The sequence below is a fragment of the Neovison vison genome, chromosome 1, assembly GCF_020171115.1.
Source record: "Neovison vison isolate M4711 chromosome 1, ASM_NN_V1, whole genome shotgun sequence".
Taxonomy (NCBI): Eukaryota; Metazoa; Chordata; class Mammalia; order Carnivora; family Mustelidae; genus Neogale; species Neogale vison.
In genome coordinates this window covers 13,698,817-13,725,318 of record NC_058091.1, presented here as the reverse complement: position 1 = coordinate 13,725,318, position 26,502 = coordinate 13,698,817, and the positions used below count along the sequence as shown (strand labels likewise).

The 26,502-nt window shown below is 41.6% G+C and overlaps 1 protein-coding gene across 1 annotated transcript in view; it reads right to left on the bottom strand.

Annotated features, from left to right (window-relative positions):
- The window catches only part of RGS17 (regulator of G protein signaling 17), an 89,173-nt gene extending 74,982 nt beyond the window's left edge, over positions 1 to 14,191 (bottom strand). The window contains exon 1 of the mRNA XM_044243661.1: positions 14,068 to 14,191. The gene's annotated coding sequence lies outside the window, so the exon portion shown is untranslated. The remainder of the gene's footprint in view (positions 1 to 14,067) is intronic.
- Between the last annotated feature and the right edge of the window lie 12,311 nt (positions 14,192 to 26,502).

Genomic DNA, 26,502 nt, shown 5'->3' with positions numbered 1-26,502 from the left:
TAGCTAATCAGTCTTACAAAGAGTCCTGCTAAATTATTTATGCTTAAACAGCATAAGATACTTTTGAAAGATACTCTTCAAAATGTAAATGGGTGATATTAAATAATCTTAATGAAGGAGAGAGAAAGGGAATTTGCCACCATGTAGGGTCCTTTGTGCTTTTCCCACTTACACTCTGCCCCTTAGAAACATGATCAACGACTATTCATGAACTTCCCATTCCTATTAGTACCAAGGCTCCTTGTGAGTAGAAAAGAAAATGTACCAAGCATCTGTGCTCTTCTTTCAAACCTCAGGGTCCTTAAAATTCCCAGGACGACTATGTCATTATTACAATCCTTATTCTCTTCTCAGCTACCGTTTTAGGGAGAACTTACCGCTCCAGCACTACCTCCGTTTAGCGACGGCATCGATGCCAGCTGAGCTGTTCCCCATCCACAAAACACCCATCCCTTCCACGCACTGCACTCCTATTCTGCTCTTGGCATTGCTCACTGTGCTAGTGTCCATTCTGCCCTACGGGACGAAGGAGACTGATCAGAATTTAAGAGAGCAGTAAACGCTATGAATTTGACAAAGCAGATTGCTGTTAGGAACAACACGAGGCAGAGAGTCCAGAAAGGGTCTCTTGGAAGAAGTGACATTTGAACCGAAATCTGAATTTCAGTTTTGAGAAGGATCAGGGGGGAGTTTCTTAGGCAGAGGAAGTAGCAAATGCAGAGGGCAGGGAGGCTGTAAGGCGCTTAGAGCCTTTCCTCCCTCATGTTCCTGTTCCCTGAACTACTCTGCTTTCTCCCTTCTAGGATGACCTCCTCTTTAATGCTGTCCTAAATGCTGATTTTTCAGACTCAGGAGTCTTCTGATGCCCAGCTAGTCTTTCACAGACTTAATGCCACATACTTGACCTTCAAGGGTTTAAAAAAGAAACAGCAATTCAAATCAAATCTGCATCTTCAAGCAGAAACATCATTGATCTCATTGTCTAATATGTCACTTTTCCTTCCTTAAAAATCAATGGGGGGCGCCTGGGTGACTCAGTTGGTTAAGCAACTGCCTTCAGCTCAGGTCATGATCCCAGGGTCCTGGGATTGAGCCCTGTATCTGGGCTCCCTGCTTCTCCCTCTGCCTGCTGGTCCCCCCTGCTGTGCTTTCCTGCCTTTTTTCTCTCTCTCTCTCTTTCTTTGTCAAGTAAATAAATAAAATCTTAAGAAAAAAAAAAAAAGAATCAATGGGATATACTCTTCATGGAATTTAGCGCCAGGAGATAAAACTTCTGGAAAACTGTTTTCTTTCATTAAGCAATGAGTTATAGGTAGCCTGTCCTGCAACCCTTTCATTTTGGCTGCTGGAACCCCAGAGGTAAAACCTAGTGCTCCTGTTACAATAACCTGTCCGTGTTTTATGGGATGTCCACCTTCTCCTACATTTATTTCTCTTTGCAGCCCCTTATCTCTATTTTGTTTCGCTTTCATTGCCCCGTGTGAAAGTGCTTTGATTTAAGCCGCCTCAGACCTTTTGGAAATAGATGATGGATAAATCATTAATCACAAGTGCCTTCCGCACAGTCACAAACAACTTCCTCCATGCAAAGTCCCACGTGCTGCCTCGGTCCGAGTCTTCCCCTCTCGGCCACTTGACATAACTCAGCTGCTCCTCCTTCATAAACCTGCCTCCCTTTTCCACACCTTTTGGGAAGCCTACTATAAATACAAGTCAAGTTGGTTAAAAGCAACTCCACTTCCCTGGTTTCATGGCCAACTACAGCGTCTTGGCTCTCCTTTTCACACATTATTTTTTTCATCCTGACCATCTTGCGTGTGAGTGTGCGAGTGTGCACACGTGTGTGTTTCAGTTTCCTTCTTTCCCCTCATGCCTGTTCAATGCACGCAGACTTTAGGATTCTACTCCCAGCTCTCACCGCTCTCTACACTGCTATTCTTGGTGATCACCTACTACTGTCACTTTTAAGTAAAGGATTTTTTTTTAAAAGGTTTTTTTGTTTTGTTTTTTTGTTTTTTTACTTTGAGAGAGAGACATTGAGAGAGAGCATGAGCAAGAAGAAGGTCAGAGAGAGAAGCAGACTCCCCGTGGAGCTGGGAGCCCGATGCGGGACTCGATCCCGGAACTCCGGGATCATGACCTGCGCCGAAGGCAGTCGTCCAACCAAATGAGCCACCCAGGCGTCCCTAAGTAAAGGATTTTTGAACTGTACTTCCAGCCCCGGTGTCTCTCCCGAGTTCACTTTCCAAATCCCCTGGAACATTTGAACCTGAGTCAGAATGAAGTCCTGCAGTTCTTTGACCCGTTCAATCCTTAAATCTCCTCTGGTTAAGGTCTTTGCCAAGTGCGTGTCCACCACACATTCAATAGCAAACTGAGCGCCTTTCAAAGCAACCCATCTAAGTAGCCGGTTTTGATAGTTAAAAAAGTTATTTCCAATAGGATGGCAAAATCCATCTCTATGACACATGCCTCCCAGTTCTAATGCTATTTTTTTTCAAGATTTTATTTATTTATCTGACAGACAGAGACCACAAGCAGGCAGAGTCAGGCAGAGAGAGAGAGGAAGGGGAGCAGGCTCCCCGCTGAGCAGACAGCCCTATGCAGGGCTTGATCCCAGGACCCTGGGATCATAACCTGAGCCAAAGGCAGAGGCTTTAACCCACTGAGCCACCTAGGTGCCCCTCTAATGCTATTTAAAAAAAAAAAAAAAAAAAAAAAAAAGCTTTATTTATTGGAGCACAGGAGGGGGCAGAGGGACAGAATCTTAAGCAGATGCCTCTCTGAGCAGGGAGCCCAAAGCAGGTCTCAATCTCAGCTCCTGAGATCATGACCTGAGCTGAAATCAAGTCAGTGGCTTAATCAACTGAGCCACCCAGGCGCCCCCAATGCTGTTCTTAAGAGTAACATTAAGAGCTAAGATGCACTGAATGCCAACGTGTGCCAGGGCCTCTGCACAAATTATCTCTTTACAAGTCTGCCAGGTGGTTGTATTATTCCCCTTCTATCACTGGGGCAATTTTTAATCGATCTAATTATTCACATGACTCGTCTCCAAACGGTGAAATACACGTATTCTCTAAGAGGAACCACTCTATCCCAGGTTCAGAAAGGACAAAGTCCTCCAATCACTTCTTCCATGAACTACCGGATTCTGTTAATTTTACCACGTGTATTGCAAACCTTCAACCACAGTGTTCGGGAGGAAAGAAATTCAAAATAACAACATTCCAGCTGTGGCTTGAATATGCAGAACAGATCTGTCCCCAGCTTCACTCTGGATACCATGTGCCTCTGTGGACACAGCCCAAGGGCGGACCTGTTGCTTCCTGCGCAATCAACGAGGTTTTTAACTCTGATGCGAACATGAGATTATTTCTCGAAGTAAACTCAGTTTACGTCCTCCCCAGCTTCTTCAACATGTTGTTTTCACATCTCGGTGGTGTCTGAATTACCCAGACATAGGCTCAAACCCTCCTGCTCGGCTTCTGAGGTGCCTTTCGCATCTTCTACATCTCACTGGTGACCAAGTCCTTAGGCTCGGAGTTGAACGTGGTCTCACAATGTCACTGCCCGCGACCGTGGGTTGAGCCCCTTCTCCGTTTCCCAGTCCGGGCTCCGCTTCTCTCACCTGGACAGCTAAAATCCTGTTCCTGCTTCCCTCCCGCTCTCCACCGTGGACAGACCTGATGAAGACAGGTCCTACGCTGCGCTCGTCCTTGCATGGTACTACGGGCGCCCTGTGCCTGGCTGGCTCCTCACCCTGATCTCAAGGCCCACCAGTGCCTGCCTCCTTTCCGGCCTTACCATCTGCTGACTCCCTGCATGCACTATACACTTCTGGAAAACTGTGCCACAAAACATTTTTCGAACGCTCCTGGTTCTGCACCTTTATTTACATTGTCTTTGAGCCGAGAAGGCCTTTGTTTGCCTGTTTGCCTGTCAAAATTCTATCTTTCAATAACTTGAGAAAAATGTCACAACCTCTATGAGACTTTTGCCGGATCCTGGGTTTGGCCATCAAAAATTAATCAAAAGTGCCTGAGTTTTCACAGCACTTTGTGTCCCTCCTAGAACAGAAGAGCGATAGCAATTTACATACGTATTTCTTTCTTCAGCTGGTCTCTAGGCCCTTACATCTTAGCTTTGGCTTATTTAATTTTACTATTCCCAGCTAGAGTAGGGCTCTAATTAGTTGCATTAATTACAAGTAAGGAGCCAGGAAACAAAAAATGTGAAACTGATGACAAGCTAAACCTGAAGAAAACTTGGCAATCTAATAATGTAAATACTTGGAAAATCAGAAAGTATTTATAGATGCACCAAAAGATCACTCTCTCGGTTATTTCTGCCTGCCTCTGATTTCATGTTTTGGGTTGTGGGCTCTACCTCAAGCACTCTTCTTCCCTGAAATCCACCAGGCTAGAACTCCCAGGGCTAGGGGTCAGAGGTCAGCACACCAAATGCCAAAGCTGATTTTGGTTGTAACCAGCAGCATCACTGAGTAACTATGTTCAGAGAGCCTACTAGGCCATAAATGCACATTTTCTTAAAAACAAGCTTAATGACAATGAGCAGATAATCTTCTCCAAGCACACTTGTCACTCCCCCCACCCCCACCCGAAATCTTAATTAACAGTTTTACCATTAAGCCACTGCACTGCCCACTGCTCAATAAACAAATCTTAGCATGTGCATTTATTCACTGCTGGTATTTTAAGTCAAAATGTAAAGGTCTCCAAAAAAAATGTAACTTTGGAGTAGTTATATTTAAAAAGAAAAATTTGGAGCAGATTTTTAATAGATGTGAGTAAATTTTGGTATTACCTATAAGTATTTTTAACTATTCAACTTAACTTATGCCAGGTCAAGAAAAGTGCTTCACATTTTTTGCTTCCTGGAATTAACATTTCTTTAATGAAATTCTACATCATAAAACACCACTTGCATTACTCAGATGTTCAGTCAATGAAATTACTGAATTAATGAAAAAAAATTACCTTCTTAAGATTAGGTCCCATGAACTCATGAAATTGGAAGTGGTTACATAATATAGCAGAATTATATAATAAAGTATTGAATGATATTATACTTGAAGAGATAATGAGTTTTTAGCTAATGGTCTTGTTTGCTGACCCCCATCTTCCTTTTACTTACTTTCCTTCTTATCTCATTGGTTCTTCTTCTTGTACTCCAATGCATGCATCTTTTCCTCCTAAACACTTGGCTCTGATTACACAGGGACAGGTCTATTTCTCACTATCAATCAATGAACAAAAAGGGGAAATGCACCCATACTCTCAGACACTGACACATAAAATTACCTGTTCAAAATATTAAACTTTGAAGACAATACCAGTGAATAAGGATTCTCTATCTTTTGGTTTTTAGCATTAAACATGATACATAAATATATCCTTCCACTAAATCCAGCATTATATAAATATGGGTGGGTCGTAAAGCACAGGCATTATCTAACTAAAGATAATTTAGTCTAAAATACTTCTTCAACGCAAAAACTGAAGACTGGACAGGAGCAAACTAGGGAAATACGGACTCTGATAGCTTGAATCAAAATGGCCAATATTATTTACTCGAGAACTAACAGAGATATGAAAATCAAGTCCATTTATTCCTGACTACCAGAAGAGAATAAAACAGCTGGGTTGTTTTGTTTTATTTTATTTTCCTGATAGATTTAATATTTGAGGTCTTGATATGTTTTAATTTTCAGGCAAAAATTATGTAACTACTCTAAAAATTATATAAAATAACAAACACCTATTTTCTGTAAAACGTTAAAGATACAAAAAGAATTGCTACTCCTTCCTTTTCAATTTATCTATTTAGAAATAATCTTAATTACCAATCATACTAATAATAATACAAAGAGATAAAAGGTCAAATGTCAAGTTTCACCCATACAGTAGGTGAAGACTGCAATTCACAATGGAATATTTAATACTCTAATTTAGAGTTTTTAATACTCCAATTACAGCATTCAGTTAGTCATAAGTAAGTTATCTAGGTCACTATATTGCTTTATAGCACGTCTATGCCTTAGTGCCCCCATAAAAGATGCTGCTTTCTCCATTGTTTTCATGTTTAAGTCTTGATAGTACTAAACTCACAGGGCATAGGAAAATGCTGGATGGTCTGGTAGTGCTGAGTAGAAATAAACTGAGAAAAAAATAAGTTCAAATCTCAGATTATCACCTATGGTTACTTATTAACAGCCCAGTTAAAGGCTTAATGGCAAGCAAGTTAAATTTAGTGGCTGACATGAGGGTGTAGCTCACCTTCAAGTGAGCTTCAAGTGAGCTTCATTCAAAATGTCAATGTCTTTCATTACTACATGTAGGTAAATTAACTATCCATTTGCATTTTTCTAGGGAGGATTTGACGTCTTTACCCCGATTTTATAAATGGTATCAGATCTTTCTAGATCAGGATACATCTAGTTGGGAGGTTAACAGAATAGCCTAATAATTCCAACAAGTAGGTACTCAAGATGGTTTTCTTTCTCCAAAATCAAATGTAATTTTATTTTTTTAAATCTGAAAAGGGCATTCTGGATTTCTGGTCAATGTACTACATTACAAAAAAGTATTATCAAAGAAGGAACTGTAATAGAATCAGGATAAAATTTTATATTTTTGTTACACAGGAAATGTGAATCCTAAGGAAGGTGGGAGTTATCCCTGTCTCGGATTCCCTTTGCTCACTCCTCCCCCAACACTTTAATGTACCTTAAATTATATTTTAATGATCATCCAGGATCATTTTTAAGTGAGGGGTGGGGGAAAGGGCACAGTACAGATGTGTACAGGCATTTTCTTTACTTTAATGAGAGAAATGGGAGCTGGGATGGATTCACAAAGAACAGTAAGCCTCCAGTCTTTTGTTGTCGGCCTGTGGAGGTGGGTGGTGAAGTCATCTGCCAGGGGGAGCCACTTCCTGCTTTCCCTTCCCCTTATCTGAGTCTCAGCTTAGTTGCTCTCATTTGGGGGAATGAAGTCTACACTTTGAGGTCTATCTGCCTAAGACTGCTAAATCCTAAAGAGATCCTTACTCATGACATTCACCTGGTATTTAGTTATGATTTATAAACAGAATGATCAGTGCTCACTAGATGGAAACAAAACAATACATTGAAGAATTTAAATGTGAAGTCCTTGCACACAGGGGCCATGCTGACTTAATTCTTGCATTAACAAATCTTATCATAGAGTCTGGCACGTAGTAGGTGCTCAGGAGTGTTTATGAGTGAATGGATATTTGGTTCACTGGTGGATTCCACAAAATGGTCAGGAAAGGATAAGATAGCAAACACGCAGAAAATAACTTCAACATTAATAAAGACCACTATGAAGACAAATACTGGCAAGAAATAAAAATCCCTTCAAGCACCTACCATCTACATGATGTTTCTTGGATTAATTTAAATTACTTGACCCTAATACAGTATCTAACACTTGCATAGTGACTGTCAGTATTTGAAGCATTTTTGCAGACATAATTTCATTTAATCCTTGTATATTTTTGAGGTATACACTATCAAGTTTTCAGTTCTATAGATGACGATACCAAGTCTCAACAAAGTTAAGGCTAAATCTCTGGTTATTTGAATCCCAAATCTGGGCTCATTCTATGGAATTACATTCCTTGCTTTAAAAATGTGTCTTTCTTCCTTTTTTTTTTTTTTTTTTTTAGGTGGAGGCCTTTTAGGCTAAGAAGCAAAGTACATGATTTCTGATGCTACCGTACAATTATTTTTTCCCACAGAGCCAAAATATTTATTTTGTGAAAAATTATTTAGAAATGTCCACAATCCACAGAGAAATGTCTCATCACCCATTTTTCTCAGCTACCCAAGATTTCCATTTACTTACTTGCTCAAAACAATAGCTAATGATTTCTTTACATATTTTGTCATGAAAAAGTGGAAAATAAATCTGAATTTTACTTTTCCACAATATTTATTTAATTAAGTTCTCTAGATACTTCAGCCTTATATATCAGATGTAAATTGATGGTCCAACTTTCCTTTTATTTTAACATATTTTTAAAAGGATTTATTGATTTATTTTTTTCGTCCTCCTAAAAAAGCGTCTTTCTCTCAAGGGTGATTTTCCATGTGCTTTTTTTCACATTTTCTAATTAAATCACACAGATTGCCACTTTTTATATAGTGGACTTTCAAATATTTGTTGATTTTGATTAGCTGAAGCCTGAATAAGTAGAAAAGGTGAGAGAAATAGGGTGGAGACACGGGTTTGTCTTCCTAGAACCAAAACTGACTCAGAAAATCGCTAGATTAGATAGCCTTTCATAATACACTAAAATGAGTCCCTGCCTTTCACGGAGACTAGAAGTAAATAGAGATGGTGGTGTCAACTTTAACAAAGAATTTCCACTGGATTTAACTCACTCTACCATTGGGAAGACCTGAGATAATTGAAGAAATGAAATAAACACTTACCTGCTCATTTCATTTATGTCATAATTTCCCTTGGGTTGTGTCTGTTTTATTGTAATGTCATAGCTCTTGAATTATAACCTTTGTATTTCAATAGACAATCAGCAGTACATGAAAAGCCTGTGACCTAATACAAGGAAGTAAATATTTGCTTTGCGAACCACATTCATGGTCTATAATAAAATTATATTTTTGACACAGATTGAAAACAATCTCAAACACAAAGTTTATGAAATTCTAAGAGCTTTTAGATATTTATTACTTAAGCCAGAATTTCAAGTATGAAACATTTACATCATTTAAAGAAAAAGCCCACATATCTAGTAAAGAGTAGAGCAAGAATTCAAGTCCGATTCTCTTTGAAACAAGATTTCCTGTTCCACTACAACTTACTGCTTTTCCTATTGGGGCCTCCTGTTCATTATAAATTCCAAATTCACTGATGCTGAATTACTGAGGTTTTACTATATTTGATAAACCAGAACCAGCAGTCATGTACCAATTTACCCTTTCTGGGTAGTTTCTTATCTAAGAGACTCTGCAGAATTTTTTTCAGCTAAGTATTCAAACTTTTGAAACCAAATTTGTCAAAAGTTATAGAATTTAAAAAGTTAAAGCCAGGTGCTTATAAGAATGCTGAATCCCATGAAACACTATAGATACAGAATTCATTAAGAGATTAGATTTTTACCATTTAATTTTACATCCAGCTGAAAATTTCAGATAAGACACAATTCCAACCTGATACGGTTTTATAATTCAACTTCACTGACTACATTTGGATGAGCAACTTCAATGAATGCCCTGCAGGTCTTCCAGCTACTCCTATATTTCCTTTTAAATCTCAGGAAAACCCAAAGATTCTCCTACAGCGCTGGCAATGACAGAAATCATCCATGAAAACCCAGGAACTGATCATATAGAAAGGTGTAACGTATGTGTGTACAGTGTCAAAAGAAAAAAACAGCAGACCCTAACTATTAAGTGACCCTGGGCTTCTGGAAGGAACTGGACACTTTGGAAAGCCCAGGTACAGTAGGAGGTGGCACTATGTTCCGGACAGCACAGCAGCCCTAATCCTGTGGCTGATCCATCTCCAGACTTTGCTGTTTGCTCCTCTCCAGCTGAGTTGGAGTCTGGTTGAGCCACAAGGATCTCTGAAGTCTCTGCCACATGTCCTCTCTGTCACTAAGCATTTCCTTTCTTTGTTTGCTCCTGCCATTTTTAAAAATTTACGTTAGCCCTTAAATAAATAAGAAAAATACACCAGAATACCAATAGAAAAAATAGGCAAAAGACTTGAACAATCCTTCCTTAGAGAGAAAAAGGAAAAAAAAAATGTACATGTCAAAAAAGTTACTACCATTTTTAGTAACAAGAGAAATAAAAGTTTGAAAAATACCATTTTCGTCTATCAAATTAGCTAAGATTTTTCAAAAGATGATCTTATATTGGTGAGAATCAGGGGTTCTGGCCAAGCATCAAGCCTACACATTCTCACTCACACACACACACACACACACACACACACAAATGCTAAACAGATATGCAGACAAAAGCCAGGCATAAGAATATACATCAGTTACAATAGTAAAATATGGGGAATAACATAAAAATCTAAAAATAAAACAATGGCTACGTAAATTAAGACATCCATACATTGAATTATTTTCCAGTCACTAATTGTATTAAAAATACCAAAACTGGCATTAAATATCAGTTTTAATTTTTTGGGACACACCAAGAAAGTAATGTTAATTTTTTAAAAAGCAAGTATGAAATTCTACAAAATAATTCTAATTCTTTAAAAAATAGTACGCATTATGTGTAATGGTAAACTACCCTGTAACTTCAATAGCAATTCCTTAGGCATTGAGATAATTCTAAGTTCTTAGCCTATGCCAAGCACAAGTTCAGCACCTTATATACACTGCATTACAGTTATGCTTATAAACATCTTAGGAGGTGGGTCTTTATCCTTGTTGAAAAAACCGAGACACAGAACAGGTAAGTAAATTGACCACGCTGAGAAAGCTCTTTCATGGAAAAGCGAGGACATAAGCTAAGGTCAGCTTGACCTAAAGTTTCTATTCATCATATCCATGTCTGCCCATGCAATTTAAAATTTTCCGTTTCATATATTTTTATGGGCTCTAGAGGTTCTAAAATAAACATTTAGTACCTTTATAATTTGTAAACAAATCAAGAATATAAATGTTACATTGAAGTAAGCATATTCACAAAGTGATGATTCTAAAAATTGTTTCCTTCAAAGATGTTGGACCATGAACAGCATCTTTATGATCTCACACTAGTGTACTTAGCAATGAGCACGAGCACTCCTTTTAATAAATGTCATCCCAAAGGCTTTCATGAGCCACGTCAATTCTGCAGCATTTATTCATTTAGGAAATACTTATTTAACACCTGCCTTTTGCCAGCTATTGTACTAGGCGTTGGCACAACAGCAAGAGAACGAGTCTAAAATACTTTCTTTGGATATTAGGAAAGTCTTTGGGGGATAAGTAGAGAGGGAAGATGAGACTGTCAGACTAACACTGAAAGTCCTGGCTACATACATCTAAGGAATATATTTTTTTTAAATTTCCGTAAAAACTTATAATATTTTTGAGGATCCAGGACACCCCCCTATAAGTGTCATACAATTTGAAGCCTCTACAATGCATTCATGTTTTATTCTAATTATACTAGTCAGATGAACTCAAATGCTTTTACACATCATATAGTATTACACTCAGCACAGGCTGTATGTTTGCTTTCCTGGGTGGTACAATATTTTTTTTTTTGGTACAATATTTTTATTGTTAAGTAAGCAGAACTGGACTATCAGAACAAGGATTCTTAGCAGAAATGCAGTTGGATGGAATTCCATTCTTCTTGGCTCCATACCTCTTTGTCTGTGCCCACCTTCCACTTTTCCAGAAAACCTCATGTCTTTCAGCAAATGTCTTCTAACGTGAAGGCTATTGTCTTCACAGCTGTAGATTAACAGGTAAATGCTTTCTTACTTTTTAACTTACGAGTCAACCAAAATTTTCATCAATTTAGACCTAGATCATTTACTTTTACTTGGCTGTTTTAATAAGATCAAATAAGTGAGAATACATAAATTATAAATAAGTATACACTTTTCCTTGTCTACAAAGTCCCAGGCCCTAGTGATAGAAAAATGTTAAGAATATTATTATTAAGAAAAATTATAAGAAGTCCATATGAATGACAATGACTTAGACTTTCAATATTGAGTTCAAATAAATTTGGATCTTGCAGGGAGATCCCTAAAAGCAAAGGGTTATCTATTTGAGAAGGAAAAGCTGAGATGCCTTAGAATTGAACATGGACAGCAAATTAACTCTCCTTGTTAATTCACTTCCAGGGGGACTAAACACCAAGGAATCACTGAGAAACCAGAGCCAAAAAGATCTAAGTATGTACAACAGATACCTTAAGTTGTTTGTAAACTAGGTGGTTTTCTTTATCTTTCAGACTACAAACCTAGGAGGAAGGATGAGTGCCCTTAGTTCTGGGATCAGACGTCACTGCCACGGAGATTCATCTTATTTAATAAACGATACCATCCAATCTTTTCATAGTAATGAACACTTGTCATCTTCAAAAATCATATACTACCCTCCCATGGTTTCTCTAAATAGTTTTTTTAAGATTATAAAAATACTCAGTAAATCTACTCTCCTATGAGGGTGCTAATTACTGTTTTAGTTCATGCTAACAGAAGAAATGGCTTAATAACAGTAACTTAACTCGAGGAGGTCAAACTGCTCATTCATTTAAACTAATGAGTACAAATCACCTTTGCACTTAATATTAAGGCTATAATGTATATTTCACAGGTACCTGCTACTATTGCTACAAAAGGCTTTAGAAACAAATACAATTTAAAGTGTTTCAGTTTTCAAACTTATTTAATATACATAATGTCTAGGAGATAGGCGACTAGCAGGAAAACTTTATTTTCCACTACAACAATAAAAACTGCTTCTTGTATCTCCAATTAAATGATTTCAGAAGGATTCATTACTCCGAAAACCAGTATGTATGAACGCCGGAAATTCAGATGACATCCAGTCTCAGAAATGTTTATTCGAAATGGGAACCAAACTATAAGATTTCTCTCTATTATTGACGACAGCCTTCCCATGGTGGAAATAATCTCCCTGTGAAATAATCTAACAAGGAAGAAAGAAACAAACTATGGGAAGCCTGCAAAGTTCTCTGGACAAACCTTCCAGAGACTCTTTTAAAGAAGGAGGCATTTATCGAAGGGTCAGGGAGGTTAGGAAAACTATGCCAGGAGCCAGGGTCCGTCTTCCCCGGAGCGACCGAGATTGTCCCAGGTGAGCAGCGTCCCGGGCTCCGGATGGAGGCTGAGCACGCAGGGCGGGTCCCCGAACGGCGGGCATCTTTTTGGCCAGGCGACCCCCTGTCCGTCTCCAGAAGCCCCGCGACACCCGAGGCCGGCGCGGGCTGCCCGGGACGCGCTGCCCACAGCCTCCCGCTCGCGAGGAGCATCTCCCCAGCCGCGGCTTCCGAGGCCGGCTCGGTCCCTCCGCCATCCTCCAGCCCTCCGACATTTTTCACGGAGACAGGGAGGTAGGGAGAAGGGGAAACGGCCGGACGTCTGCAGGCAGACTCTGCCGCAGCACGAGAAGAGAAGAGGAGGAAGGAGGCTAGCGAAGAGGCGGCGATTCAACCGATTCCATCGACAATAAGCAGAATCCTCGGCACCCCCGGCCGGGGAGGCTCGGATACACCCACCCGGGCAGCGGCTCGGGGGCTTGGTGGGCGTTGCTCCTGCTGGTGCCCCCGAGGCTGTGAAATCTGCCCTAAACCGAGCACCCGAGAACTCCCTTTCCTACGACTAGCGGGAGGGGAGGAACAAAAGAGACCCGCACGCCCTACATCCACACACACACACACACACACACACACGCACACTCGGCTCACCGACGCTCTAGGTGTGCATTTCTGCAACCCCTGTGGCTTGCACCTTCCCCACCTGCTCAGTGCATTCACCTGAAGGTAAAGAAAGAAAAAAAAAAAAAAAACCACCACCCCGAGGGGATCGGTCGACGGGGCACCGTGAATTTCACATTCGGTTTCCTAACAAACCACCACGAAAATCCCGCAGGACCTCGCGCCCCCGCGGGTCCCCCGCCGCCCCCACCCGGCCCTCTCTGCGGGTTCCGCGAAGGCGCCCAGCTCGCCGCCGCGGACCCGACCGAGGGCTCCCGGGGCGGGCAGGACAGTCGCCCAGCCCCTCCGCCGCAGCTGGAGGGCGGCGAGCGGACCGCGCGGTGGCAGCAACGCGGGTTTCAACTTCCCAAACCTGCGGCGCGGACCCCGCTCCCTCCCGCGGCGCCGGGGCCGGCGCCGAGACCCCCAGCGCCCGCAGCCGCCCTCGCTCGGGCTCCGGCAGTGGCACTCTCCGCCCCTTCTTTCCTTCACCTCCCCCAGCCGCCACCTTTTCAAAATTCATGCATCGGTGCAAAGCAGACATTTTGATGTCATTTACTTAGCACCGCTCGGTTTGAGAGGCAGCATCTTACCCAGTCGCCTGGAGGTGTGGGCAGCGCACCGAGGGGTCCGGGGGCGCGAGGCTCGGCTGCTCGGTCCTCTAGCGGAGCGGGTCTGCTGCCATCCGCCCAACTTCAGCACCCGGCGGGCGAGGAGAGACGGAGGGAGGCGAGGATGGAGGGGAGAGGGGAAGGGGAGGAGGGAGGGTGGGCGGGGAGCGAGCGGGAGCCGCTCGGCAGCGCGCATGCGCCCCGCGGCGGGCGCAGCCCCTCGCCCGGCTCGGCCCGAGGTGCCGCTGCTGCCCCCGGCGCGCGGCCGCGTGAGTCACGGCCCCGCCCCTCCCGGCGGCCGGGCCCCCGCGCGCCCGCCTCGGCTCCGCGCCCACGGAGCGGGGGGCTCGGCGGAGCTCCGCGGGAGCCGCGGGGACCCGGGAGCCTCCCTCGATCGGAGAGGCTCTGGCTCCTGGGCGCCTTCAACTTCCCGTCCGCCCGCAGTCCGCGCGGTTTCTCGTGCTCCGGCGGAGGCGGCTGGAAACCCGGGGCTCGTCTTGAGAGGGGGAGGAGCTGCAGAAGCGGGGTCCCCGGGGAAGCCGTCCCTGCGTGGGGCTTCGGGACACTGTGGAGTCGAGCAAGTTTTGCTCCCCGAAGGACTCGACCGTAGGAGGAGTTCTTAACTTTATTGACGTCCTCACCCAGAAATCTGACCCTTTACCCTAAAGAATTATTTCGGATCAGGTCTGGGGGCATATATTCCGTCCCAGGCGTCTGGACCGCCGGGACCAGAGTTCTGAGCGAGAAAAGTCGACGACAAGGCAAGAGCCGTGAATTTCTAACCGAGGTGTTGATGCTGGGGGCCTGGAGCATCCTTTGGGGACAGCTCGGTAGCTCTCGGGACTGATAATTGTTCCATTCGCTAGCGGAGCCCAGCTTGATGGTGAAGCTTTGGATGCTTAATGCATCATGAGCGCTAGATTGCATCTCCCGTGATTAAATTGAAGTGTTTGTGAGGGCGAATTAGGGAAGCTGGTGTCTCTCTTCAGATGTGACATCTGTGGGAAGAGGAGTGAGTTCCTGGCTGGAATGATTAGGCTTTTTTCTTACACCTACTTAAAACTGTTTACTTGTAAATATATGATTTCCCATAGTTTGTGTGCGCCCTTACTTTCAAACAGTGTTACTGTTATGCCAGGCTCCCTTACTGAACACCCTCCTGGCCTCCCCCACCCCCGCCCCCTCTCTATTTGAGTTAAATATATGTTTCAGGATTTGCTCCAGGGCCTTCTTTCTCTAGCTACAGCATGGCTTTGGGTACCAGTGTTCTTCAACGCCTATCCCCTGGGCTGGTGTTGGTCTGTAAATTGTTCCGTCCCGGTCTCTAATGAGAGATAAGGACAGATATTGAGAGTAACATTTAGAAACTTCCCTAGCATGCCTTGCTATCCAGGCACATTAGTCAGTTGCACTTGTATGTCTCATTTTATTTGTAAAAGAATTCATTTTTGTTGGATGTTATAGAAGTATTGGTCCATGATACAAAAAAAAAAAAAAATTTTTTTTTTTTTTTTTTTTAAAGCAAACAAATGTTGAAGAAATTAGGTTTTATGGTTTGGCCAACCTCAAACTGTGTGTCACTCCCAGATTTATATCTTCAGTTCTGATCTCGCGGAACACCTTTATGTTCTCTACAACCTTTATGGCTCCATTTGAAGAATAATTATGCTGGTTAATATTTATTGAGTCGTTACTGAGTGTTAGGTCCTAATCTAAATGTTTTACATATGTTTCTTATTTTCTCTACAAGGTATATGCTATTATTATGTTTAACAGAAATCTCAAAAGAGAACTGCAGATCTCCACCCCCTCCAAACCTGTTCATCTTTCAATTGTTCCACCCAGTTACTTTAGTCAAAATTTAGAAGTTACCTTTATTTTGTCTCTTTTTTTAACTCTACATCTAATTAATTAGCAAGTCACCTTGTCTCAACCTCCACAATGTATCCCTAGTTCATCCATATCTTTCCCTCTCCACTGCTATAACCATAGCCTAAGCTGTTTCCTCTCACAAAAACTACGACAAGAGCTACCAGTCAGTCTCTCTTCCACAACCCCAAAACAACACATTCTCTAAATGACAGGTGAGTGATCTTTTAAAAACATAATTACATCAGCGGGTCTGGGTGGCTCAGTCATTGGGTGTCCAACTCTAGATTTCAGCTCAGGTGTCCATCTCAGGGTTGTGAGATCAAGCCCTGTGTTGGGCTCCATGCTGAGTGTGAAACATACTTAAAAAAAATTAAAAACATAATCACATCATGTCATGTGCCTGCTTAAAACTCTCCAGTGAGTTTTCATTGTACTTTTTTTTTTTTTAAAGATCTTATTTAGTTGTTTGAGGAGAGAGAGAGAGACAGTGAGAGAGGGAATACAAGCAGGGGAAGTGGGACAGGGAGAAGCAGGCTTCCTGTGGAGCTCGATGCAGGGCTCAAACCCAGGATGCGGGAATCATGAACTGAGCCGAAGACAGATGCTTAACAACCGAGTTACTCAGGCACCCCAAGTTTTCATTCTACTTTAAATGCAACCTCTAATCCTTACCACTGCCCAGAAGGTTCTACATAATCTAGTCCCAGCCTACTTGTCTTATACTATGCTCCCATAGACCACAGCTATGTGTAGTGTTGCCTTATCAGCCTATGTCTTTTACTTTCTTGAATAAGTCTAGCTTATAGTACTTGAGTCCTCTGCCTGGAGTCCTCTGCCCCCAGATCTTTAGAATAGGCTCCTTCATATCTTACAGGTCTCTGTTAGGGCATCACCTACTCAGTCTTTACCTAACCACTCAATGTAACCTTCCTCAGAGTTGTTCTGTCTTGCATCACCTTGCTTTATTCTCTTCCATATACTTTTCCCTATCTGAGTCAACTTGCATTCGTTTACTTGTTTATTATCTCCTTCTCCCCATCTTGAATAAAGTATCTTGAGAGCTTTGCCTGGACTTTACACTGTTTTATCTCTACTGCTCAGAACAAGATTTGGCACTCCATATATACTCAGGATTTAGCAGGTGAATTTGTGATTGAATGAATAAATAACACAATTAGAAAAAACATTATTTTTTTAAGCATTCTTTACTTTTTCTGATGCTTCTTCTTCCTGGGCCCTCATTGCTGCATATCAGAATCTGTTGTTTCCTAGAAGAATGCAAACAGACTACATTGTTTCCTCTGCCCACTCTATCAAAGATGGTTCCTTGCAATGCCACACATTTATTTTTTAATTTTTAAAATTTTTAAAAAGATTTTATTTATTTATTTGAAAAAGAGAGAGATAGTAGGGGGTTTTGGGTGGCTCAGTGGGTGAAAGCCTCTGCCTTCAGCTCAGGTCATGATCCCAGGTCCTGGGATCAAGCCCCATATCCAGCTCTCTGCAGCAGGGAGCCTGCTTCCCTTCCTCTCTCTCTGCCTGCCTCTTTGCCTACTTGTGATCTCTGTCTGTCAAATAAATAAATATAAAAATCTTTAAAAAAAAAGGGGGGGGGAGACAGTGACAGAGAGCCCATGACCAGGGAGGAAGGGTAGAGGGAGAAGCAGACTTCCCACTGAGCAGGGATTTGAATACAGGATTCCATCCCAGGATGCTGGGATAATGACCTGAACAGAAGGCAGACACTTAACTGACTAAGCCACCCTGGTGCCCAGCAATGTCACACATTTAAACTAGAATCCAGGGTTGTATTCCTAGAACTAACTTTATGACAAGCATCATCAGCAAAAAAGAGATCTTTTACTTCCATGAATTTCTCTAAACTACAATAATAGATACGTGGGCAGTGTTTTGTACCTATGACAGTTTGGATACCTGTCCATGATTTACTTGCTGAAGTCAAATGCAACTTCCTGGTGACTTTCTTTCACAGTTATAATTTGTTGTGAAATCCTTTATGCATTAACTAGAATCTTCATTGACAATGTTGTTGGAACTGGATGTATTGCCTACACCGAGTATTGAAGAGATGGGTGGAAGTGACCACAGTTATAATGACCTTCACCTCATTGAGTTTGATTACTTGTGATCTATGTGTACATCTGGGTCTTAGGAAATATTTGCAACAGCAATGCATCAAATAGTGGCTTGGTAAATAAGTCAATTCAATAAACTTTATTAATGTCTACCATATGCCTGGAATTATGTCTTCAAGTTTTTTGCAAAAAATGTAAATGTTATACAAAATTATTATATATGAGTCAGAAATGGATTTCAGTTCATTTTAGCCATGGAGATGCCTTCTCTTTGCACAGAATTTTGGAGCTCCTTCGGCTTATCATTATCAAGCAGCTGTGTGGTAACTATGAAAATCAGTGTTTGATCATGATCATTTCCATACCAATGCATTTTTCAAGTAGAATCTGGATACAACAGCAGATTTTGGCATAATGACTTCATAGTAAGGCAGACAGGAGATTTGTAAGCAAGATATTTACAGACAGAAAATATTGGAAAAGGACAGAACATCAAAATGTTTACAGTACACTTACTCATAATTATGGTTCTTTTTCATCATTAGGAGACCCAAAGTCTACCTCAGTGAGTCTGGTAACATTGGAAGGTTATTTCAGGAAGAAATTATGTAGCATCTTTACGTTTCATTTTCTCTTTTCCAACATGCTCATTTAAAAAAAAAAAAAAGTAATTATTTTACCTTTGAAAAGCACCTGGGTGGCTCAGTCAGTTTAGCATCTGCCTTTGGTTCAAGTCATGAACCCAGGGTCCTGGGATTGAGCCCCACATTGGGCTCCCTGCTCAGCGGAGAACCTGATTCTCCCTCTCCCTCTGCCTGCTGCTCTGCTTACTTGTGCTCTATCACTCTCAAATAAATAAATAAAATCTTAAAAAAAAAAAAAAAAGCAGAGGGAAAATGGAGGAAATTTGCTTCAGTCTAGGAAATCCTGACTCCTCTGTCTAGGCAAACTTCTCCGGACTGGAGCCAGAAAAATAGTTAAAATATGACTGCTTAAACACACATTTTTCTTTACTCTTGGTAAACAGAACTTTCCATGTTTCTTCAATTGATTTTAATCAAACCATAGAGACAGATTCTTCTCAGGGAACTGATTCAGATGGAAACAGTCTGATTCCCAGATAAAATGAGATATAATTAGAGTTTCACATTTTATATGTATGTTTTTATAAATCATGAGTTATTAATGTTTCTTTAATTGTTTAACTTACCAATATTAAACCTAAAAGGCTCAATATTATTCTGTTAGAATGGCATTAGTGCATTTATACTTCAACGTAATTGGATGAGTCCATGGAAGCAGATATAAAGAACTTTATGTGATTTTTTTTTTATCAGTTATGCTCAGTTTTGTACATAAATTCCTGCAGTGGCTTGACAAGAACAACTTGGGTCTCAGTCACCCCAAGTACTTTATAAAAGTGCTCATCTGATGGACTATGCATATTCACATTCTGTTTGGTCAATAAGGTTGGCCGATAATACTCTGCTCCTCCATGGAAAAATAGCAAAATGTTTATCTCAACTAGAGAACATAATGATGTTCAATTATTATAGTCTGATTCTTTGTGGATGGAGAAAATTTTCAGAATTTAATGGTCTATGTTATATTGAGATTTTTGAAGGCTTCTTTTTTTTTTTTTTTTTTCGACAGACAGAGATCACAAGTAGGCAGAGAGAGAGGGGAAAACAGGCTCCCTGCTGAGCAGAGAGCCCAATGCCGGACTCAATCCTAGGACCCTGAGATCATGACCTGAACCGAAGGCAGAGGCTTTAACCAACTGAGTCACCCAAGCGCCCTTTTTAAAGGCTTCTAGATGATTGTAGCTGGATTATGGAGCAGACATTTGCTTTGTATGACCTACCTCCTGGGTTTGATGGAAGGAAGGTAGAGAGAAGCAGTGATTTGATTTCACGGTAGTTTCTCTCATCTTTACTATGTTTTGGTTTATGGCAGAGCAAGCTCAGAGATGCATAAAGTTAATAACTCTCTTCATGTCTATGTGTACTGCGATTATGATCTAGAAAGCCCTGGTGACTAATGTTTGAGTTCCATGTTGCAATATACTTAATTTGCAAATCAGAAAATCTATATCCATTGACAAAACATTGTCAAAGTTTTGCTAAAGGTCCTGTGGTTTCTTGATTTCTTGAGAACTGGTTTCACAGTGTGACTATGTTAAAGTAGTATGCTCAAGTTTTTCATAGTCTCACCTGTCTTCACGTTTGAATTTTAGTAGAATTTACCTAATACTGTGCATGATTGCCCATCCAATCTTATCTGTCCATTAATTCATTCACCCACTCACTCAAAGAGCTCTTAAGAAGCATCTGTCCTGGTATTGTGGGAAATAGAAATTCCATGGAAAATAATGTTCCTATCCTTGACATGAATTTATAATTGAACTGAGATAGGCTCTACATACATGAAGTAACCAGAAGAAATCAATGAGAACACTTGAGATAATGTGGTATTATTTCTTCCTTCCAGGAGGTAGGGCAGAAAATGATGAAAAAGGAAATTGCATGTTTTATAATCAGAACTCTCAACTGCACAGCATAGAAATTGCAAATGATAAAAGTGGCCCATTGAAGTACACATTGGGAACTCTCTTTGTATTCCAGGGAACTGGTTTTGAATGGCTTTGCAGATTTGTAATAGGAATTCAAGGAAGGAAGGATTTAAAATATAATATTCAAATAGGAAGTTATTTGTTAAACTTTAAGTTAACAGCCACTTAGGAAATATTAAGCACTAGGCATTGTGCAGGACTCTGGGAAGATTGCAAAATGAGTCATAGGATAAGGGATATAGTAGTGAGTAGTGTAGAGTCTAAAGAGATCACACTCAGCTCATTGGTTATAGCTGACTATGGCCCTTGGGATGATCTACAAAGAATGGGAGCCATTTGCATATGCTGAGATGTGTGAAAGGGCATTTGGGTTGGAAATCACAATACGGTATCCTGATGGTGTGTTGGTTCAGAATAACAGGATATATATGGTAAAACCTGATTAGTATGGTTTAGTTACATAAAGTTATTAAGTTCTAAATGTAGACTGAGGCGACATTGTGGTGTGTATATGTGGGGAAATTCTTGGGTATGTCAAATTGGTTTCATCTCCATACCAAGTCTAATCAAGTTCTACTACTGTGTTGTACAGGATTCTGAGGCCAAATCTGAGGTAAGCAAGAAAGATGACTATGATTATTAACAATGTCTGATATGCTGTTTCTACATTTGTCTAGTATTTGAAATCTTTATTCTAGTCAATAGGGAGTCAAATGATTTTGAAAAAGGGGAGCTGTGTATATATTCAGGATGATAGTTCTTGAGAAACTCTCAAACTCTCATTTTTTTCTCCAAAATTGATATTCTGAGAACAATGAATTCACTTGGTAAATAAGCTGGGATAATGGAAATTGATCTGTAAATTTCTTTCTTGGGGTTTGATAAATATACTAGCATATTAAAGGCTCTGAAAAGCTCCTTGATTATAAAAAGCCAAGATGGCTCCTAAACGCATGAGAAGATTCTCTTTCTTTCTTTTTTTTTTTTTTTTAAGATTTTATTTATTTATTTGTCAGAGGGAGAGAGCGAGCATACACAAGCAGGCAGAGTTGCAGGGAGAGGCAGAGAGAAGCGGGTTCCCCGCTGAGCAAGAAGCCGGATGTGGGACTCTATCCCAGGATTCTGGGATCATGACCTGAGCTGAAGGCAGCTGCTTAACCCACTGAGCCACTCAGGCACCCCAAGATTCTCTTTCTTTTTCACACACACATACACACACCACACACACACATGCATACACACGTGCAGAGCTAACACACACGTTATTTACATATTTGCACATATAAATGTGGTATCAAGAACCTCAATTTTATTGATTCTGTGATCTAAAATTTAAAGAAAGTTAACTTTAGCTTTAGTTCTAGTTGGTTATAAAGTCATAAACAGGATTTCTTCGCACATAAATGTACCTAACTTCTATTTTTTTAAAACTCATTTGGGCAATGTATCCTGGACATCTATTACATGGTTATGTGGCAGGTACTGTTCCAGGTAGTGGAGATTCATCAAGAAACAAAATGAACAAAAGTACTACCCATTTGGGGCTTATATTCTAGTGATGGAGATAAAAATCGTGTAAATTAAGTATATAGTAAGCTAGATAATTCTAAGAGTGAAAGGGGAAAAACTAAGGAAAAGAGGATAGTGTATGTGCTTGTGAGCCAGAAGGCCTTCTGAAATTATGCATAGGATAGGAAAGAAGATCTAATGGGGGAGGTATGAGTCAAGATGTGGGGATTGAGCCCCATGTTGGGCTCCCCACTCAACGAGGAGTCTGCTTGTCACTCTCTCTCTGCTCCTCCCCCCGCTTCTCTGTTCACTCTCTCAAATAAAGAGCATCTTAAAATAATAGTAATAATAATAATAATAATAATAAAAGATGTGAAGGAAGCAAGAGATTAAGTTAGTGGCTCTCTGGGAAAAATATTCCAGCTAGTGCAAAGGCCTTTAGGTAAGTATGTTAATCACAGTCCCAGGACAACAGTGAACAAATGGAGGGGGTTTTAAGACTTGATGTTAGAGAGAGACGAGAAGGTAATCATGCACCACCTTGTAGCTCAGGATGTTGGCGTATGCTCTAGGGAATTGTAGAGCCATTGGAAGGTAGCTAACGGACTTCCACGGAAGACAAGCCACAGCTTTTGAGAAGACTATTTTCAATGTGTGTATAACACAGCCCTGGAAAGAACTGCTCAAGAGCAATAAGGAAAAGACAACACTCCAATAAGAAATGGAGAAAATGAGAATAGGATCACTGTGACTACCAGGCTGAGGACACACTGAGGGGAATGGACTAGAAGCCAGGAGGGCACTTGGGCCGCTCTTGCAGCAGGCCAGGGGGCAGGATGGTGGAGGTATGGACCAAAGTCACAGCACTGGGGATACTAAGGAGAAGGCAAATGCTTGATACATTTTCAAAGTAGAGTTTACAGGATTTGCTGACTGTTTGGATGTGCGGTATAAAAGAATTTGAGAAATCAAGGATGACTCCACTGGTTTTGGCCTGATCACGGAAACTTTCCTTTAATAATGATGTGCTTGACTTCCTGTTTCCAGAGCCCTCCTATCCACAGCTGAGACCAATAAATTACTATAAACAGACTTAACCAACAGTTTTGGCAGTACCTCTTGGTCCAACAAGCAAGAGGATTCCAGAAAGGGGCAATGCGGAGAGCTCTACCAGCCTCTTACACTGGTGAAGCTCTGACTTTGAATCCTGAAACTGAACTTCCAATCTTTCTTTTGTTTTGCTCCCTTTGCCTCTGAATAACCGCTCTCTTGTCTGGGATGGGCGTGTCACTCTCTCACTCGAGTGTCTAGTGCAATGAGGTCCTGCTTGAGTGCCACACCACGTGATAGCTGCTTTCCAGAGCCTCCATGCCAACCACCTGCCTGTCTGGTCTTCTAGCTATCTCCTCTTGCCAAATCCCCTGCCACAGAGATCTGCCTGGCTGCCAGGACTTCCGACTGTTGCCTTAGGTTGGACCTCTAGAATGCTTACAACTTGCCATCCTAGCCTGGCCCTTCACCCTTTACCTGCTGTCATCATCTCCTATAGTTCTGTGGCTTTTCTCATGTGTTCAGTTCTTCCCAGTTCTTAAGAGAAGTCATTCACTTAAGGATTCATTCATTCATATCTGCATTAATGCATCCAAAGAACATTTACTGAATGCTAATTTTGAGTCGTCTACCTGAGACTATACAAAAAATGTGAAAGTCGGCTCTATTCTCTATGTCTTAGGGAAGCACCTGGTATCTAGAAGGACATGGGCTAATGAGGGAGACAGACACGTAAGCAATATTTACAGTGAATTGTGATAATTGCTCTCAATCTCTAATCATGTTTTAAAAATGTAGACCTTTTAAGGCTCGACAGAAAGCCTGGTACAGTGTTTTACAGACTGGAATTAGAATTCATCTGATCAAGGCTGGAGTTTCAGCTCTCCCACTCCCTAGCTGAGTGACACCGGCAAGTTAATTTGCCTCTGTGACTTCCGTTTCTTCGTCTTTGAAATGGGAGTAATAACGAGATGTCTTATAGGGTTGTTGTGAGGATTACATAAGATATTCATCTAAAGTGCTTTATCATTGCTGCTGACACATACCAAAGCATAATGTTTTAGCACATCTTCATTTTCCTCTCTTCCTCCTCTTTCTTCCCTGGCAGTCTAAGTGGGTGTGACAGGAACACAGAAGGAGAATCCTTGGCACAAGGGGAACCTTCTCTGAGTCCCAGGGCCTGGGAGGTCAGGAGTCCAGGGCTCTCAGAGCGCCCTGCAAGGATCTGAGTCATAATATTCTTTAGGAATTGCCTGTGCGTTGGATCATCTCCCTCCTAAGACTTGCTTCTTGCGGACACGATAGGGAGCTGCTCAGACTGCAGCCCAGCATCTTCCACGGTGCCACGTAGGAAAAAAATGCCCAATAAATATGAAAAAAAAAAAAAAATGACGAGGCTTCCCGCTGGTGGTGCCTATTAAATTAAATTTGAAAGCAGGAATTCATCCCATGAAGCTGGAGTAAGAGCGTTCCCAGCCTTTAGGAGAGCCTGAGCAGTGTGCTGAGACCTGAGAACTTTCATGTATTCAGGAAACCTCAGGTCACGTGCGAGTCCCCTACCTCCCTGTCTATGCACCGCATGAGACCTGAATTTTGAAAGGTGGGCAGGAGCTCGATCAAAAAGGATGCTGTATCTAGAATAATGAAATCATGAAAGAGTTCGGGCCTTTCTCTGGGAGGCAGAGCACAGTATGCTAGGAGGTAGGTCACTGGAGGCTTCGCACGATCTGGTCTTTACCTTCCTTTTCACGACTCCACTCCTTGACTACCAATGTCTGCTCCGGCAGCCCCAGAATATTTGTGCCTCACCCTTCCCCCACCCCTCCAACATCCCCTCCAACATCCCAGCACTTCTGTATTCTCGCTTTGTTTCTTTGCTTATGCTGTTTCACTGCCTGGAATGTCCCCATCCCTCCTTATTACCAGCACCTCCTCCCTGGGCCCCTGTCTCCTAGTGATTATTCATTCTGTAGTCCAAGAGGCACCAGCTCCAGAAAGTCACTTTTGGAATTTTGGAACTCTCACCCCGTCATTAAAGTTCACATCCAATGAGCGCTCACTATGGGTCAAGCACCCTGTTCACTTTGTACCTATAACTTGAATTCGTTCTCACAGCAACCCCATAAAATTGGTAATATCCTTTTTTAAATTGAGCAAACTGATCTCCTTTGTTATTTTTCTATTTATTTTACATTTCGTAGATGAGCAAACCAAAGCTTAAATTATCTCGGGTTAAAGACTGGCTGAGCTATGCCCCTTGATGTAGGGGCTATAATCCCCAGTATCTTTGAACTAGAGCATTACCCTTCACTGTTTAAACAGGGTCATGTGACCCTTCCACATCTCTGTAACTTTTTTTAGCAGTATCAATTGGATAGCACATTAAGTTACATAGTTTCCATTTTACAGTTACAGTTTTAAACCTTTCTGTGTCAAATGTCTTTTTCCTATTCCTTGATGATATCTTGGGCAGATTCCATAATTATCTGGTCACTTTCCATTATTAAACTCACTTTAGCCCAGTTTAAAAAAAAAATTTTTTTTTTTTTCAAAACTCTTTTTCTTTCCATTGCAAGACAGGCTCTTGGCACAAGGGAGACGGAATGAAGATTGGGCACACTCTGCTCTCTTACTCCCTCCCCCACCTCCTCTAGCCAGGCCCAGCCCCACTGGGTCGGAGGGAGTCAGGGAGAAGAGATGTAGAGAAAAGGGCAAACGTGTCTTTATTTAACTGGTTTTGGCCACAGCTCTCTCCTTGTTGGCTGTGTGTGCTTTGGAAACAAACACTAATGGACTACTGGTGTTTTCATTTGTATGGCACGTGTTCAGATGCTGGCTCTCTGTGAGCACAGTGTGTGGGTTCTTAGGAGGGCCATGCTGGGGCTCCCGCTCTACACCCCAAAACCCGAGAGGCAGCTGCTGCCCCCGCACCGTGGCCACACTGTTCCCGTCACTGGCGGTCTCCCCATAGACTTTTGTTGCTAAAGTCTTCTCACCAAGTGGGCAGCCCTCTTGGCTGGGACTCCAGCAAGCTGGCTCAAAAACAGGTCAGATTTCATGATGTCCACACAGCCATGAGAGATTCATACAACCACGCTATTCTAGAGGGTAGAAAATGCAAGAAACTATCCTGTCCCTGGTACTTCCCTGCCCGGCCGTCCATCTCTCTGTCCAGTCATTGAGCTGATGAGCAAATTCGCAACCCAAGCAGATGCCTATTCAGAGTGCTGAAGGAACTGCTGTTTTTGTGGCGTGCATACCTAGTCTATTGCTTTTGTCTTAAAAATATTTTATAAATACAATATTTTATTCATTATA